At 30.4% G+C, this 20,176-nt stretch overlaps 1 long non-coding RNA gene across 1 annotated transcript; it reads left to right on the top strand.

Moving 5' to 3' along the window:
* The first annotated feature begins 5,973 nt into the window (after nucleotides 1-5,973).
* LOC105135044 (uncharacterized) lies at nucleotides 5,974-12,546 on the top strand. Its single transcript, XR_844113.1, has 3 exons — nucleotides 5,974-6,143; nucleotides 11,187-11,189; nucleotides 12,534-12,546. It is a non-coding gene; the product is annotated as an uncharacterized LOC105135044 (long non-coding RNA).
* The last annotated feature ends 7,630 nt before the right edge of the window (nucleotides 12,547-20,176 follow it).

Raw genomic sequence — 20,176 nt, 5'->3', positions numbered from 1 at the left:
ATTAAATATATACGTATGTTTTTTAATTTACAATTAGAATTAAAACAGCACAATTAAAAAATTTATAGATTTATTTTTTATATTAATAACATCTATACATTAACTTTTTTACACTATAAAATAATATTTAACTTGTAGCGATGTGAATTGAATAAACATATTAATATTTTATTTTTTATATTTATTGACATAAATAATTCTAAATATAGTTAATTAAATATATACGTATTTTTTTTAATTTACAATTAGAATAAAAAAAGCACAATTAAAAAATTTATAGATTTATTTTTTTTAAAAAAAATAGCACAATTAAAAAATTTATAGATTTATTTAAAAAAAAAAAAAAATTATTCCACCGATACAAAGCAACGGTGAAATAAGTAAGTAAAATACTAAGTTAATTGTGTGCTTCATTTAACTTAAATTTATCTCCAATCAATCTGCACCAAGTGCCGACTCTGAGATCATGTGTCATCGCGAAAGATCTCGCCCGGTTATTCAATCAGTCACCTGATGTGTCGTTCGATTTTGACAGATCCCTTAACTTCGATTTTTGGAACGAATTCTTAATATTTGAAAACAAAATAAAGTGATTTGATGTGATATTTTAAATTGATTCTTCATTCTCAAAAAAATTAAAACAATTCTCCGTTTTCTTTTGTCAGTAAAAGGTTAAATAAAAGTATTCATTTGTTAAACAAGAAGACAAAAGGCAATATGTCCTTTGGTGTTCTCACAGGTTCAGATAAGAGAAAATAAAATATGGTGGAGAAAATTTAAATTAAACAATAATGAAAATAAAGAAAGCAATAAAATAAACTAAACAAAAAAAAAATCATTATTGGTCCTGGCTTAGATTGCCTCCCGAAAACATCTTGTTTTATTATCTTTGATCATACAACTCTCAATAATTTTTATTCTTGAATTTCGGTTAAATTATATGTAATAATTATTGGCAGGGTTTCATCCTCTGCGAAATACATATATTTTAAATGTTTGGATAAAAACTTTAATTCTAACTTAATGCTTGTTTAACAGAAAGTAAAACTCTTTTATTAAAATTTAGTAGCTGTAAAAGAGAGTTAATTTGGCTTTTTAAGTAGTGAATGCAGTGAAATAATTGATTCATTCATGTTCGCATTCTTCTTTAGCTTTGCATTTCTACCTGTCTTGCTATGTTATGAATTGAAGTTCAACTCATTATTTAAGAAATTATGCTCATAATCATTATCCTATGTTATTATAATATTTAATTTAATAAAAAAAATTAGAAATCCTTCAAATATCATCGATAATTTTTCATTTCATTAAAGATTTTGTTAGTAAAATCAAAACTAAACTGGTTTTATAACATGATCAATGATTTTTGAATTTAAATGGTTTTATAATAAATTTAAAGATTAAGATGAAGTGTTTTTGACTTTTTGATATTGAAAGGAAGGTTTACAACCCTTGATATAACCCTCTATGAGTGTTTTGTGTGTAAACTCATGAAAGAGTTAGATAGGTTTGTGCAAATGAATGTCTCAGTTAAAGCTGATTGAGTTAGTTATTTTTGTGTTATTGTTGGAAAAAATCTAATGTTAATATTGCTTGAGACCACCTGAACTTGATAGAAAGGGTGCATATCTTTATGCTATATCCATTCTTGTTTAATTTAAAAATATATAGCTTCACATTCATTTATAAAAAAAATACCAACTCAATTAATATAGAGTTTGAAAATACAATGATGGCTAATCACGGACAAGATATTATTGAGATCATTAAAGAACATAAGATGTAAGCGTTTGATTTTATGAAAACAGAATTGTACAGGAGGTGTGTTTTAGATGAATAGTTATGGTTATAAATTTCAAAGTGATTGAAAATGTCACATTCATCTACCTGAAAATAAATGCTTGACCGGTCAAAATTATCAAAAAAAGAGGATGCACAATATTCTAAATAATGTCATTTTACCTAAATCCTACAAATTATGGATTTATTTTAGGGTTTCAAAAACTTTAATTTAATTTTTATTCTTTCAATTTTTGTAAATTTACGTATAATTTCCCCTTGAACTCCTAATTTCATACATTTTTACCCTTGTCAAATTTAATCGCTAGCCCTAAATTTGAGCACTTTTGACAATTTGATGTTTTATTTTTGATTTGTTTAATTGAATCTCAGATGAACATAAAACTTTTAATTTTCTTAGATTTAAACCCTGATTTTAATAATTTCGATTCTAAAGTCACTTGTTTTTTGTAAGTTGATCTTTGATCTCTTATTTATTCAATTAATTTCTTAATTGCCCATCAAATTTAAATATTTATATAATTAATCTCTTGATTTGACTTTCATAATCGTTTTTTTAAATTAAATTCTTAATAAATTCAATTAAACTTTGAGAAATTTCATTTATGGCCTTCAACATTTACTTTTAAATTTTCTTCGCCAATAAAATCATTCTCAATAAAAAATATGCTAATAAATTTTGTAATTTTATATATTTTTATCATCCCTAACTAGTTTTTAACAGCTTCCTGAGCGTGTTCTAGTACATTCTTCCAATATTTCTCAATTTTTTTTGTATTTTATTTTTTTTTGTATTTTTTGTATTATTTTGTTTAGATGAGGTATAAAAATATATCACATCCATTACCCGCCGTTGTTGTATATACATGACGGATCACTCACATATAATAGCAGTCACGATCACAGTTGATGTGAATATATTACGGAAATACCACAATTTCATGATGCAAAATAACATTTGTTTAAAGATAATTATCTCGTATAATTCGGTGTTTAAGAGCTCAGTTTATTCGACTGAATGATGCAATACTTACTGGTACTCCTGACAAATGTGGTCATGATGATGCATGACGTATCATGTTGTGTGATTTGATCATTGGTGAAGTTTGATATTTTTTTGGTTAAATGATAAGGAATTGAAATTAAAAATTTTATTTTTTATGTTATTTCAAATTTTATGACGTATCATGTTGTGTGATTTGATCATGGGTGAAGTTTGATATTTTTTTTTGGTTAAATGATAAGGAATTAGAATTAAAAAGTTCGTTTTTTTTTAATTTTAAATTTGAATTTTTAATTGTTTATATGATGATTACTGAAAATTTATATAATTATTAATTTTAAAATCTATAAAATTAATTATAATATATATAAAATGATGCGAACAGCAACATTAATCTAAAAAAATTTTCATATCTTCTGCCAAACAGTCAATGCAGTTTGGTACATAAAATTAAACAACTTGGCTTCGTTCCTTGACCACCTTACAGATGCTAACATTAAAAACAAAACTGTCACCTCGTCAGTCTGTCATGCGTCGTGACGTTTAAAGCAATGACATAACAAAAACCAAATACCACGATGCACCGTCGTCGAAAAATAAAATCAAATAATTGGACGATTTTAGGTGGAACCACTATTAATAAACCTAACCCGACCCCGACAGATTGATACAGAAATCAATCATTCTAGATTTAGCTTAGTTTGGATCTCATGAAACATGAAATATAAGAGTTGTTTGAAAGTATTGTAATGGTTATGATTTAAAATGTTTTATATTTAAAAATATATTAAAATAATATTTTTAATATTAGTATATCAAAACAATATAAAAATATAAAAAAATTAAATTTTTAATAAATATAATTTTTACCATATTTTTAAACATTATAGATAAGATAATCAATTTTGGTTTTTTGTTTACTTTTCTCTCAAAACCATCTAGTTTGAAATTTTTAAGAACAAAAATAGACGGAGCCTACCTTATATTGGGTCAAATCACATGTCAGGTTTTTGGGTAGAAATTTAGGCAATAAAATTTTAAAAATAACTTAGTTGTCTCTTCCAAGTTTCAAAATCAGGCTTTACCGGCACCCTCAGTGTCCTAATATAAAAGGAATTGTCACCATCATCATAGTCCTCATTTTCTTAAAAATCCTGACGTGTTGTGCAGGGCTTAAACAAGAATCAGCACCACTAGAAACCGTCCTTGTAAGCTAAGGTTGTCCTTAGATAGGTGGTCTCCTCTACATCACGGGTAAAATTTTCAATGTCAAATTGATGTTACTGTTTTTAAAGAACTAAAAAAAATTAAGATTGTATTAAAATAAGTACAATTAATTTAATTATATGATTTTAAAAAATATTATAAATACCATGAAAAAAAAGCAATAATTAATCATTATATCAAAAGTAGAAGAAATAGAGAGACCTATCTTTGTTTTGCGGTTAACATTACTCAATCACAAGAAATAACTTATCGAGACATTTTAAAAACTATCGTTAAAAGCTCCATGCTGACAACTAGATGTATTGTTAGAGTAACAAATCAGAAAATAAACTAGTTATAATATCATAAAATAAGAGTATCCCATTCTTATATTTAATAAATTGAATTAGTTTAATTTAAAAATAATTTTTAAAAAAAAATAAATAAAAAAACAATAAATAAAAAGATTTGATATAACTCATGTCATTTGTCATACCCAAACATCATGACGGTCATTTAAAAATTATCTCTCAATTATAAAAAAATAAATATTTGACATCTTGTTTTTTTAAGTTTTAAGGAGTCGCCATTACGTATTATGATAACTGGAAACCTTACCTAGTTAACAGAGATTTTATGATACGGGACTGGTTATGCAAAAAAGAAGATGCTATCATCCCTTAAGCGTCCTACATAAGACAAACTGCATTGCTGATTTTAGCTAAAATTGCTAAGAATTTATTCTCTTTTTTCTTCTTTTTTTAATTCTTCCTTTCATATTCCTAACTCTAGCATCAGTGAACAATTCTTACAAATATTTTCAACTCTAACAAGCATCAGTGAACAATTCTTACAAATATTTCCAACTCTAACGTTTATAAATATCATAAAAATCCAAAAAATACGATACTCCTAACTCTGGTGTCAGTGAATATTTTTGTAAAAAATAAATTTAAAGAAGAAATCTTCTATGTTATTTTTTTTATTATTTATCCTTTATTATTATTTACTCTTTTTAGATGGAAGTAAAAAACAATATTACACGACATATTTGCATTTAACAGTAATAGTTTACAGATTGAGCACATATACAAAAAAATACAAACAAAAAGAAAAAATAAAACAAAGTGTGAGGGGCCCACAAATAAATTAATGAAGGCCTCCAAATATTTTTGAAGTTTTCTGTTATTGAAAAGGAGTTTGTTTGGTCAAATATTAAATTAGAATGGACATAAAAATTATGGTTAAAGCATAAGGGTGTGTTTTGCCAAGCACACCCTTAGCAAACATAATTTGGGGATGCTAGACCTAAAGCCTAGACCTGACCCACTCTTTTTTTTTTTCTTTTTAGGCTGGATCTTGCTTAGCTATGCAGGCTGGGCTAAACCCAGCGAAACCGGTCCAGTTACTGGTTCAGACCAATAACCCAGTTGATATATTTTTCTTTATAAGCGTGTGCGAGCTACTTGTGCGCACTTGCTACAGGAAGATGGTAATTAAAAGTGAAAATGAGGGGATGAAATGACTTACCTGTTGTTGCCAACTTCTTGAGCGAAGATTGATGCAGGCGCTCGTTGCTAGGAAAATTGGTATTATTCCTTCTGCATTTGTTTTCCTCCCTTTTTTGCATACACTGAGGTTTGTATTTATGGTGTCAAAGTCCATTCATGTGTGACAAAAAAAATTTCAATCAAACTCATTCTCTTTTTTGAAGCTTGAATTTGATTAAGAATCAAATTTGAATGAATAACTATAATTATCTTGAAGACAATGATTATTATCGCACGTGTGCGGCGTCGCGATGAGTTTTCCACTTTATCAATGAACATGTATACGGTATCTATCTAGAAAATGTGGGGGAGACAAGAAAGTATTGTCTTTTGTTGGTGGAAAATAGAATGGGAGTCGCCACCTAGTATTTTGGTCACTAGGAACCCTAACTGGTCTTAGAGATTAGGTACGGGGACTGGTTGCGTAAAAGGAAGGTATTAGCACCCTAAATACGCCTTACCTAAGGTAAGCTACATTGTTTGATTGTCTGATAAAAAGTTAAGGTGTTATTGTATTTCTAGTTGTTGGTCCGTCTATGGTTCAAGAAAAGTCCTCCTCAATAAGGAGGTCCTTATCTTATCGAGTAAGTCTGACCTAAACACAAGAATTTAATATTCGGAATACGTCTTACGTATAAGATCATAACCCCAAATATTAAAAGAAAACAAAATAATTTTTTTGGAATTTTTGAAATATTGGCCTAATTCTCATGGCTTGAATAAACTGGTTATTAAAGCCAAAATGCATGCTACTATATATATATATTGGAGAGACTAGGCCGTATGCATGAAAACAAAATATTTTTTTATGTCTTGACGAAAATCAGGTATTTTAATACCGGTTTATATCTTTTATTGATCAAAATATAGCAATAAAATTACTGAAAAATCAACAGATTCTTTGAAATAATTTTTGAAGAATTTTTATTTTTATTATTTTTTTTGGGTTGGACCCAGCTCGGCCCATGTGGCTAGGCTGAACCCAGCAGGCCTTACCAGGTCACGAATTATATTTCACGTGAACAATGAAATAGCATTTCACTGTTCAAGTGAATTATATTTCACTTGAACAGTAAAATGCAAGGAAATGGTGCATGCACAACGACGAGAAGGGGGACAAACCTGGTTGTGGAAACGATGTTGAAGACGATGGCGAACATGCCCAGTGATGCTAGTGGCGGTGGAGAGGCGGCCGGCGAGGTCTCCCGGTGGTTCTGACGATGGCAGTGGCCGGGAAGCGCAAAGCCAACAACTATTTTCTGCAGTATTTCTTCTCCTATGCAGATGCACCTACCTCTGTTTTCCTTCCTCCTTTGCTTCTGTCTGGTTCTTCTCCTCTTGATCTCGGGTGTTTCCTTCTATCAGTTGTTCGTCCTCCTCTGTGTACAATGGTCTCCCCTCTCGGTCGTCCCCTCACTGTCTCATTGTTATTTTTTCTCCTTCTCTGCTCCCTCTTTTCTCCCTTTTGTTCAGTGTCTTTCTTTGGCTTTTATAAGCCAAGGAGAGCCTTGCAGTGAAAATGGTACCCAGAACAAGCCTTTTTCTCCTTCTCTGCTCCCTCTTTTCTCCCTTTTGTTCAGTGTCTTTCTTTGGCTTTTATAAGCCAAGGAGAGCCTTGCAGTGAAAATGGTACCCAGAACAAGCCTTAAAACATGCCCCATGATTTAAGCAATTTGCTGCAAACTGTATCCCTGTTTTAATGCTGAAAATGGCTTTTTTTTTTTTTAAGGAGACAATAAATAGTGCTCGGCGCTGTCTCAAAATTTCAAAAATTAAAATTTTAGATTCGATCCTCGGCTGTTTTGACAACTTTGTGATCAAGCCCCTAGTATGAATTGCAATTGGATCCCTTGATTTTAACGCCCTTTCTAGTTTGATCCTTGGTTTCGAATCGTTTCAATTAAGTCCCTAATCGGCCATCAAATTTCAATAATTATGCAATTAAGCCCCTGATTCAACTCTCTCTTTTTTTTCTTTTTTTTTTAAATTATAATTGGACTTCAGAACTTTAGTTTCTTCCAAAAAAAAAAAGCCTAAATTGACTTAAAAAAACCATTTTTCTTGGAATCGAACCCTCCATAAATTCAATTAAACCTTAAATTTTTTTTAATTGAGTTTATAAACATCTGATTTTAGACTTGAATTTTCTTTGTCAATAGAGCTCTCTTTAGTAAAAAAAAATATACTGTCAAATTTCAACATTTTGTATTTTTGAACCTCCTCAACCAATTTTATCCCTTTTTCAACATTCCAGCATCCTTTTCTCACCCCTTTTATTTTTGGATTTCTTTCGAAAAATTTTTTGATATATATTTTTTGTATTTTCTAATTTTTAATTTTTTGTTTGTGGGAACCTAAAAATAGGTAACAACAATTATCTTGAAGATATATGATAGAATGACAAAAGTACATTGTAGTCTCTAGTTTTCATGCAAGTTGCCAAATCACACTTGTCATTGAAATAAATATTTGATATTTTAATTTTACATTTTAAACCCTGTAAAATTAAATTAAAAAGCCATTGGGCCAAAATTGAGTTATAATAGTTGCCCCCTCTTTACAATGCTTATAGTGCAAAGGCATTAGAAAATTTATTTTCTTTTGACTTTGTATAGTAAGTTTTGTAAAGAAGAATAATTGTGAAAACCCTTCCTCTTTTTTTTTATCAAGTTTTTTAAAAATAAAAATGATTTAATTGTTCTAGGCAACCTGCCCGATGAAGAATAAAATGTGAAAAGGGTTTCGTGAGTGGTCTAATTGTTCCAGGCAACCTGCCTAATAGGAAGAAGCAATGCGAAGGATTTTGCGAGTGATCTTATTTTTCTGGGTGACTTGCCCGATGAAGAACAAAACGCAAAAAGGATTTTGTGAGTGACCTTATTTTTCCAGGTGACTTGCCCAATGAAAAACAAAACATGAAAAGGATTTTGCAAGTCGTCTAATTGTTCCAAGCAACCTGCCCAATAGGAAGAAGCAACGCGAAGGATTTTGCGAATGGTCTCACTTTTCCAGGTGACCTGCTCAATGAAGAAAAAAAATGCGAATTGTCTTATTTTTCTCGATGACCCACTCGATGAAGAATAAAATGTAAAAAGCATTTTGCGAGTGGTCTAATTGTTCCAGGTGACCTGCCCGATAGGAAGAAGAATCGCGAAGGATTTCGCGAGTGGTCTTATTTTTCTAGGTGACTAGCATAATGATAAAATACGAGGAAACTTGTAAGTGCTCTCATTGTTCCAGGTGACTTGCCTAATGGTGAAAATACAAAGAGATTTTTCTTAGAAGTGGTCTCATTGTAATGGGTGACTTACCCAAGTAAAAAAAAAAAGGGTCTCATTATAATGAGAGACCTACCCAAGTAAAAAGAGAAAGGAAAATGAGGGCTTGAAGGCACACCTAAAAGGATGATCAAGGGCTTGAAGGCATATTCAAAGGAGGTGAGGGCTCGAAAGTGTACTCAAAAGGATGATCGAGGGCTCGAAGGCGCACTTGAAGGTGGTGAGGGCTTGAAGGTGCATTCAAAAGGATAGTCAAGGGCTCAAAGGCGCACTCAAAGGAGGTGAGGGCTTGAAAGTGCACTCAAAAGGATGGTTGAGGGCTCGAAGACATGCTCAAAAGGGATAGGGTTAGGAAAGACACTACCTTTAAATGGTTGAGGGCTCGAAGGTGCATTAAAAAAGGGGCGAGGGCTCAAACACGAGCTCGAAAAGGGGTAGGGTTAGGAAACACACTACCTTAGATGGTTGAGAAAAGGTGGTGGAAAAATACAAAGAGATTTTTTTTTTGTGGCCTAATTCTCAAATATGAAAAATTTCCAAAAGCAATTTCAAACTTGACCATTTCAAGATGGCCTTTCATTTGATGGATCTCGTTAGAGATTTTTCTTTCCAATTTTGCAAAACTTGTTATCCGATGTCTCAAAGTTTAGATGACATGCATGCATCTTTACCTGTTTTGAAATATAGGCCCCCATTTCTTCTTAATCTTCTTGTTTACGACTTACTATCTCTGATTTAGGTCATTTTTATCGTTAAGCTTCTAGCCTACTCGAGTTGGTCCATGTAAGTCTCTTCCCATATTCGTTCACACAACTTAGCTTTTATGGTGCCCATCATGACCCACTTGCTTCCTAGAGATTTTTTGTCTCGTCAAATAATTTGAGAGGATAATTCATTAATCCCCATCTCACTTTTAAAAACATTCATTATTACTTGCTGAAAGGATCAAGCTGCATTTTATAAACCAAGATGCCCCCTTGTCTTATTGTAAGAAATGTTCATCTATTTTTCTATAAGGGATCAATTTTTCCTTCTAAACATAATATTGCCCTCTTGTACTGGTCATTGCTCCTAGGTGTGCTTTGTCAATGACTCGGAAAAATAATGGTTTTAAGTGATTCTCTCGGAAAAATAATGGAATCTTGAAATCTCGATCTTGCCTCTTGAAAATAAAATTTATTTCGATGTGAGTTTAAAACAATTTGCTCTTGAAATCTTGCAACTCCTTGATTATTTTTTGAAAAAGAGATGATTTTCTTTTGTGTTGGTGATATAGTATTTGGTGAAAGTACATCATAAGGGGCTCGAGAAAAAGCTCGAGGTTTTGTTTGAGAAAAACTTGTCTCTTTTTGAACACCTATTTTATTAGCATGAATAATAATGAATAACTTGTTCTCAATGTCATGGCTCTAATAAAGAAGTACTCTTTGCATTTTGAGAGCATTGCTTATTAATCCAGGTTGCTTGATTGGAAATGACTTCTATAGACATGTAATGTAGGCTGAGGTTTTTGGTTATAAAAGAAAAGATTGTAAGGTTCAAAGAGTGTTTCAGGGTTTCAAAGACTGAGAATTACTATCAGCAATTTGACTCTTTGTCTTTCATCTTTTCTTTTATTATTTTTCTTTGATTTGCCCTTTTTCTTTTCTTTTTTCTTTTTGCTTTTCTAGAGCATATTCACTTTATCTTGGTTCACTCATTTTTGTGATTTGGGTATGCCCCCTAGCATTTGAGTTTCATGGGCTCTTTTGCTTTTCTGGCTTTCTCATGACTCTTAAAATTCTTGCTTACCCCTAGTGTGGGGTGTAATCCTAATCGAGTTTTTTCATGAAAGAAAAATTATTCAAGCTCAAAAAATAACTGCAAGGGATATACTTTTTAGAATATAAAAGGAATAACAACGATGGCATTTCCCCATTTCAAACACAAGTAGTTAAGATCAATAAACTTTGGCCTCATCCAATACGATGATTTTGTCTTTGCAAAGAGATGCATTTCATGAGTTCATGAGCAATGAGTTCACTACATACCATTATTCATACATTTAAAATAACATGTCTCAAGAGTTTTAGTGTGAGGATGACAATTCTTTTTCTATTCGTGCATTTTGGTTCAGAGTTTAGTCACCTTAATGAAGGAATTGCTTGATTCATGTGTCATTCTAAAAGTAGAATGTCATAAATATTATTTTAAATAAACACCAACTTATTTTTGAGATCAAAATGCAAGTTCAATTTTTAAAATTCCAATGGGACAATTCATTTTGGTAAAAGAGATGAATTGAGTCTATAAGATCACATGAGACTTCAAAAGTGTATTTGTGAATTCTTAAAGGGAACCCCTTTTTAGGATGTTTTGATTGCAAATCAAAAGAAGATCACGTGAGGCTTCAAAAGTGTATTTGTGAGTTCTTAGAGGGAACCCCCTTTTAGGATGTTTTGGCTGCAAATCAAAAGGAGAGACACAAATGAAGAACAAACTTATTATTTCATTGAAATCCTAAAAAAAAAAAGCAATAAAAACCTTATACTAGCAATGAGATATATAAAAAAGGGTTAAACACTTAGCAATTATTGATTGGAATTTTTGTAATATTTCAACTGTCCCTCTCTTATGAATTCCTCAACAAAGGCACCTTTCCAATAGTCAGTTAGGGTCACATATAGACCAGTTGATTAGTACTTAAAAGTGCACTTTATCAAGATTTTATATCATCATTTTGCACTTGAAGTATCAATAACTTCTTAACTAAAACATGTTTTATAATAACAAGTCTGATACTATAAAATACCTTTAATTTATGGTAAATATTCATCTTAAATACAGGTCTATCACATAAATGAAAGGATTGATTGATGAGTTTAAGTACTGAAATTGAAAGGACAAAGAGAAGGCTAAACTTTGAAAAGAGATATTGGTTCAACCCAAACTGGAACACTGTTCGGTCATTGGGTCATATATAGAGCTATAGATCTTGGATTTATGTCTGCTCTATTTGGATGGAAAGCTAAGACATATGCCTAAAATATTTATGGAAAGGCAAGACTCAATTCTGTTGTTTGGGAGTCCAAATCTTAGCAACAACGAGGATGTCTGAATCTTTTCTATAGCCTAGACACTATTTAGTGTTCAGCTCATGTCTTGAGTTCTAGAAGTCCAAATGACTTCAATTTTTTTTCATGAAAAGCTGAGATAATTTCCTAGAACTTTCATGATTTAAATTTATCCAAATTCTGATGTTAGCAATGACTTTTTGATAGATAAGAAAAGACAGAGTATCACCAAGTCAAGAGTTGACCACCCACTCAACAATTAGTCATCAAATCAATAGTTCCTAATTTTGACCCATAAAATGAGCATTTGCCATGCATTTAGGCATCTTAGTTTTCAAATTAAGATCATGCTCTTGTTCTCTTTTTATTATAATGCTTAAGTTTTGCTTATATTAATCTCTTGTTTATGCTTCTCATTTTTATTCCTTTACTTAGTTAACTTATATCTTATTTGTGTTCTTATCTTGTTTATTTATATTTCTCATTTTTATTATGTTTAGCTAAGTTTATTATGTCAAGGTGAAAAGGTTACACTAATGGTGTTGCACTCTTGCGGTGGAGCGTGGCGATCCTCGATTGATTTCGGGGTCATTTTCTTGTTTTTGTGAGTAAAGGAGTCGCCACTTAGTATTTTGGTCATTAGAAAACCTAACTGGGTCTTTCAGAGATTCTAAAGCAAGAGACTGGTTGCGTAAAGGGAAGATATTAGTACCTCTAGTACGCCCTACCTAAGGTAAGCTGTTTGGTGTTTGATTTGCCTTATCATTGCTATGGTGTTGGTGTTTTCTAATCTCATCAGTTTTTCTAGGTTTGATTCCAACTAAATTTATTAAAATAAAAATTTAAGGAGATTCCATGTGCTTTAAAAGCTCATTTTTCCCTTGGTATTTCAAGAGTTTGCGACTCATAAATCGTAAGGAGGATGAACAAAAAATTAGAAATTTAGGGTGCTTTTAAAAAAACCTATTTTTGCCTTGGAGTAAACCGTGGAGTAAAAAAAATTAGAATGTCCTCGATTATAATCAAGACTTCTTTCAAGTATGTGTGCGGATTTATTATTCCTAGAAAATTATTTTGGATATTTGCCACTCTGGGTTTCTTTATCCAAATATTAACTGTGAATAATAACAAGTTATTCCCATTAAATATTTTGGATATTCATCCCTTTGAGATTTTTTTATCCAAACATTAATGGTGAATAATAGATGAATTTCCCCTAAAATAAGATTTTTTATTTTTTTAAAATATTGACCAATACCCTTTGGAGTTTTACAAGCATGTTGTAAAATCCAGAAATGCAAGAAAATAATTTTTGTTGTGTTTAAGAAATCCATACGAAAACACATTTTCAAAACTTACAATATTTTTTGTATAAAAAAAAATTCAAAAAAACATGTTAAGGTATTGGTCGTATGCAACACAATTTTTTTTTTTATATATTTTCTTTGTAAAACACACATCACAGCTAATCGCAATTAAACATATTAGTCAAATTCTTAAGGCTTTAATAAATCAGTTATTAAATCCCAGAATATATGTAGAAACATGTTCTTACACTGTCACGGGAAATACAACATGATTTTATTTGCCCTTCAGATACTTGACCATACACCAAATTAAAACAATAAATTCATTTTTTGTCTTTTTAATTTTATAATTTAATAACATATATAAAAAACTGCAAACACACACACATCTATTTTTTATTATATTTTTCTCATACACCCATATATAATTACAAATAACATAAATTCAAAACAAATCTAAACACATAATATACAATTCAAAAATTGCAAAATAGACCCCTAAATATTCAGGAATTGCAGAGGAACACTTCTAGGAATGTAGGAACAGTGGCGACGCATCTCCCCCCCCCCCCCCCCCGCCACTGGCGGCGCGTGGGTTCAGGCGCCGCTGCAAGAAATTTCGAGCAGCTGGGGGATCTGGAGCGGCTTGCTCCCCTCTTGCCTTCCTCGCCAGTGATGACCTGCAAAACACAAAAAAAGGCCGTAAACAATTGATTCTATCGTTTTCTTTTCTCATTTTTGGATCTGTTTTTTTTTTTGTCTGTTTTCAGTTATGGTTTATTGTTCTTCCCTTCTTTGGTGGCCGATTTGGCGGTTGTGGAAGGAGTGTTGGAGGTCGAAGCTGTGGGTGTCGCCGCTGGGGAAAGGGATAACGGTGGGTCTATGGGCTGCTGTCGCCTACTTTCGGTGGAGTCACTATAGAGAGGGGAGGGGTTGCTGGCTCTGTGGAAGTATTGAGTCTTTGCTATTGCTGGTGGCTGGTCCGGTCTGTGATGGTTGTGGGTCAACTGAGAAAGGAGAGGACGATGAAGAGGAGAAATGGAAAGGAGGCAGTGTGTGCGGGTTTGGGAGGCAATTGGCTGGAAAAAATAGGGAGAGTTGGCTTTGATTTTGGAGATTACGAGGCAGACGACGGGGATAGTATGGCTGGGGCTGTATTGGGGAGGAGCTGGGGTTGGTTGGTCTGTGGGGAAGGAGATGGTGGAATGGCCGTTTGAGAGGGAAGGGACAACCTTTGGCTGAAGGTTGAAGATGAGAGGCAAAAAGGGGGGCATCGCTCCTTTGGTTTCCTCTTGTTGTGGCCCCGGGGAAGGGATAGTAAGGGTTATGGTTTTTAGGGTTTTTTTATTGTTACTCTCAATTGTGTAAAATTATCTCATTGTAAATTTTCTCCCTCCCTTTGTATGTGGTTGAAGGTTTACTTATATAGAAAATCCCTACACGTACTATTTAAAGAAATATTGCAAAAATTATTGCAGAGATTATTTTATATAACCAGCACTAACAAATCTTATATATATGGTATTTTATATTACAGTGATTATTTTCCATAATCAGTACGAATCAAATCATATATCTATGGTATTTTATATTTCAGTAATTATATATGATTCAGTAATTATCTCCTTGACATATTGTTTCCTTAGCCCTGATGCTCTATGTTATCGCCACATGCAAACCCTTATTATTATTTTTTTGTTATTTTTTTTTATTTTTTTATTTAAAAATATATATCAAAACATAGGTCAAAAATTGGGTAGCAACAAATGGTGTAAGAATAAGTATAGTATAAACTCAACATGTTTTGTATTTGTTATCTTATTCACTCTTAATACTTTGTTTGTTAAATGTTTAATCTAGATTTATGTTGTATAACCTTGATACAACAAATATTTGACACTTTTATAGCATAAACCGTATGGTATAACCGACACCTATGCTATGAAAGGAACTTAATTTGTTGTCAACATAAGGTATAATCATGAATACTTGACAATATTTGTAAGCTACCGTACTTCTCCCCCTACACTACAATCAGTTAACCTCTCAACCACCAACTTCTTTGCGTCATTGTGATTGCCAGTTCATCCACCAACAAGAGTTAGCATTCACCACCGTACCAGCCACCCTTATGCCAAGTAAGCTTCTTCTGCCCCTACCATAAGACCGGCCACCCTATGCAGAATGATAATTTGTTTTGCATGTAAAAGGAAAAAATTAATTCAGATGGTAGCTGGGCTAGGCCGACAACCATGTGAGCCAAGCTGGACTCATTTAAGCCCATCCTAGATATTAAAAAAAAAGGGATTGTTGGGTCATTAGTCGGACCAACCTAGTCTGACTGAGTCGGGTTGGACATGTTTCTGCCCTGCCTAGACAGCAAGGCTAGGTCCAACCCAAAATATTTAATAATAATAGAATAATATAAAAAATAGTCAATGCTAGTATGAAATTGAGAAAAAATGGATCACTATAAACAAAATGTTAAGGATTAAAAAAATATCAATTAAAATAACATAGATCAAATTGATAGAAAAGAAATCTTAAAAAGGATGAAATTGTAAAAAATTTTTAAAAAAAATTATCTTATATAAAAAAATATTATTAAAAGAATAGGGATTAAATCTAAAAGATAAAAAAAATTGAAGGAGAATGAATTTGAAGAAAAAAAAATCTAATTTTATAAATTATTTTAAATAAAATAAATAATAATATTTATACTAAGTTAATTGTGAAAAATACCTAATATGAAAATAATAATGAAACTATTTTTTAAAATTATACACAAGAGTATAGAACAAAAATAAAAATTTTAAAGCCTATTTAATTTTAAGAGATTTTCCCAAACCTCTAATAACCCATCACAGTCGAGCAAAATTATTACAAAAAAGAAAAAAAAAAAGAAGAGAATTCACCAAACTATTACAATACGCAATGATTGCAGCATGAGTGAACAGTGCTTTCACCACACTCCTTAATTTCTTTGTTTTTTTTTTTTGTTAATTAGTAATTACACATTACCTTCATCATTGTTAGCAAAACTAGATTTCTCTTCCTCATCTAATTTAATCTTGTTCGATTCATTTTCACACTCGCCAAACATATCACAAGAAGCGAGGTCCCATCGTATAAAATATAAGACTAAACAGGAGAAGAAGTAAAAAATGTAAACTTAGATGCATGACGTTGTTGTATCGATGTCACAATGACTATGTCATGGTGTAGTTTGATTTCGAGGATCCCTTCGAGTCCCAATCTTGTTTGAATGCTTGGTAGCTTCCCACCGAAGATGCTGGCTTCCACTTGCCGATTTATACAAGAAGACAACAACTACACCCGTCCCCACGAGGTCCTCGATAAGCTACCGAGTAAACTATTATATTTGTTCGATCTCTATTATCTTAACGAATATTATTATTTAACATTCATTCAGGTTACCGAATATGAAGTTGCCATATTTTCATAATTGATTGTAATTTAAAAACTAACTTTTGGTTTTCATAGTATGAAGTTGCCAATGTGATTAAAGAACTAACTTGTGTTTTTCAGAACTAGAGATATTAACTTGCAAGATTATAAAAAATATAGGGACTATATTAATAATTATTAGATCATTTACTCACGCTTTATGGCCGGTCGAAACAAGTTTTTTAATTTATTGATTTGTGTTAATCTAAAAAATATAGGGACTATATTAATAATTACTAGATCACTTACTCACACTTTACGCCGGTCGAAACAATTTTTTTAATTTATTGATTTATGTTAATCTAATATGTTACTGTTTTAATATTTTTTAAATATTAAAAAAATATATAATCATTACTAATATGTTTTTTATAAAAAAAATTAATTATATAAGAATTGATTTGATGTGATTTGATTAACTTTACAAGTTTAAAGATAATCTAACTTGTGTTTTCATAATTAAAGATATTAACTTGTAAGATTATAAAAAAAAATAGTGACTAAATTAATGATGACTAGATCATTTTTTATATAGTGACAAAATTAATAATTCTTAGATCATGTAGGTTGAATCAATTTTTTTTATAATATGTTTACAATTAACAATTACTTAATCATTTACTCATGCTATGTTGTGAGCCTGTATTAATTTTTTACTTTTTATGTTATTGTTTTAATATTTTTTTAATATTAAAAAACTATTTAATCATGTTTCTAATATTTTTTTAATTATAAAAGAATTGATTTGATGTGACTTAATTGACTTAGTATATTTGAAGGCAATATATATATAAAAAAAAACTCATGTTTCTAAATTATAAAGTTTAATCCTCAATAAACCTAAGATTAAAGAATAAAATAAAATAAAATTATATTAAATAAATAAAATAAATATTATTGCAATGAAAAATACTTTAAGGAACAGTATAAATTTCCTCTCCTCAATTAATTTTTGTAAATTGTGGTTTTATATGGAAGTAATATAGAACTCATGCACATAAGCATCTACATTAAATTAAGCAAATATATTTAAAAGGAAGATTAGTAGAAGTCATAAAAGATTGTCATTGACTAATGAAAACGATTTTAAAAGTTTAAACTTTACAATATAATTAAACCTATCCTGATATATCATTGCCAGTTCATATATCCAACAAATCAAACAAATATCACTGCATTATCCAAAATTTTCAAGGTAGAATTTACCTTCATATCACGTTCTTTCCCCCTTTTTTGTTGTTGTGTGATGTAATTGGCGCTTTATTTTCACCCATTCACCCTTGTTTCTCTTATAACCCTAAATTATTTTACGTGTGTGTTTTTTATGGAATAAAATGTGTAATTATAGGATAGAGAAACAATCAGTTTCTGAATAGACTCCATTACAAATTATTTTTTTGTGGTTTTTTTTAAAATTTTAACTAAATCCTAATAGATAATTATAAATTTATTATGATATTCATTGATTGATTTTTGTATTTTTAAAATATAATAAAAATACAATTTTTATTTTTTATAAAATATGTATGAATTTTTATGGTTTTTTATATTTTCCTGAAACTGTAAATAAAAAATATATAGTTAAACCAAATTAGTACTTTCTAATGCAAGTTTACAATTCAGATATTAAATGAAATGGTTGAAAAATGTGTGAGGAATCCTAAATAATTTTAAAATGGTCCATATTATCTTTTTAATTTTTTCAAAAATCATTTGAAATTTATTTGGTAAAAAATAAAATTAGTAAATCAAAATTGCCAATAATTTATCAGGCATGTTTAACAACGACATTCTATAAACAAATTTTTTTTTTTTCTTGTGAAATTTTGCACAAACTCAGCCACGCGGGCTAGGCTCCAGTCTAACCCAGCAGTGTAGGCTGGGCTTATTGGTATACCTGGCCTAGTCCGAAAGAGCGAAAAACAAATAACCTAGCCTTCCTTTTTTTTTTTTTTTTTCAGAACAAAGGAGATTAAAAACCCAAGTCCATGAACAAAGAAACAAGAAAGCCTTTCACCTATTAAAGATCAAACTAAAAATTGTATGAATTTTAACCAGCACCTCTCTTTCTTCCAGAATATCTAAACATGCTCAGTCTTTCTCTGTTACATTATTTCTTTACCAAACAACAACATTAAGCCATTATATTCAAGTAAACTATCACGACAACAATTTTTTTTAATTTTAAAAAAATATACCTAACGAGTTTTGTTACAGCAGGCTTATGAGATCAATCGCTGCTGTTGCTGACTGTTGAGCTAGAGGAAGAGGTTGGAACGCTAGAGGCTCACAGTTCTTACAGGGGAAGAGTTATTGGTGCAAAGTGGATGGAACGCTGTTGGAGCTGAGAAATATTATTGTTGGACTGGAAGATCACGGTGGTGCAAACTACTACTCACGGTGGAGTGAAGGCTAGAAGTGCAGTTTTAGTGGAAGCAAGGAAAACGTGTTCGAAAGCTCTAGTGATAAAAACTGTACTGTGGTAACAGAGTTCCTAATATTCTACCTTCCCAAATCCTTTAACACGTGAAACACATGGATATAATATTCTACCTTCCCAAATCCTTTAACATGTGAAACACATTGACCCCGAACACATGGATCATATTCTACCTTCCCAAATCCTTTAACACGTGAAACACATGGATATAATAAGATGTTAGATAAATTATTTTTTTATATTTTTAAATATATAAAAATTATTTAAAAGCTAATTATATTTCAATCAATATTAATTCTATAATAAAATTATTCCCATTAAAATAAAATATAAAAATTTTTTATACCTCTTTTGTTTGTCTATCAGTGCTAATGACATGTAAAGATAATTTTTACCAATGTTAATGTTATATAAGAAGATATTTCTATTAGTACTAATATTAATATAAATTTTTTTTTTCTTATTAAAATATTTAAGAGGAAAAGATTTTTGACCACTTGAACAAAAACAAGATACAAAATATAATGACGATAAATATTCTTCGAACTATTTAAATAAATAATTCAAGATCTTTATTCTCTTATCATTCTTTTCAAATAATTTACTATACAAAAACTAAAAGCAAGCATTCTTGTTCTCTTCATTTATTACAATTATTTACTTTCTTTACTATAAAGTTACTAATTTAGACCCTGTTTATTTGCTAAAAAATAATTTTTTTTGGAAAGTGAATTACTTTCTTATATTCATAGTGTAATGAAAAATAAATTAAAAAATAGTTTTCAGTGTTTAGTTATATCATGTAAAATGAGCTGGAAAATAACTTATTAATATTTTATTTTTTTCAAGTTTATTAAAATAATAAGAAATAAATCTTACAAATTAAATAGTTGAATGAGAATGAAATTGAAAAAAAATATAATTTTATAAATTATCTTAAATAAAATAAATAATAATCAAAGTAATAGAGATCGAATCTAAAAAATTAAAAAAAAATGAAAGATGAAGAAATTAAAATAATAATAATCAACATTTCATAAATTATTTCAAATAAAATAAGTAATAATCAAA

Source organism: Populus euphratica, unplaced genomic scaffold (genome assembly GCF_000495115.2).
Source record: "Populus euphratica unplaced genomic scaffold, PopEup_1.0 scaffold172.1, whole genome shotgun sequence".
Lineage (NCBI taxonomy): Eukaryota > Viridiplantae > Streptophyta > Magnoliopsida > Malpighiales > Salicaceae > Populus > Populus euphratica.
The sequence above is the reverse complement of the archived record's forward strand: the minus strand, read 5'-3'. Positions and strand labels throughout refer to the sequence as shown.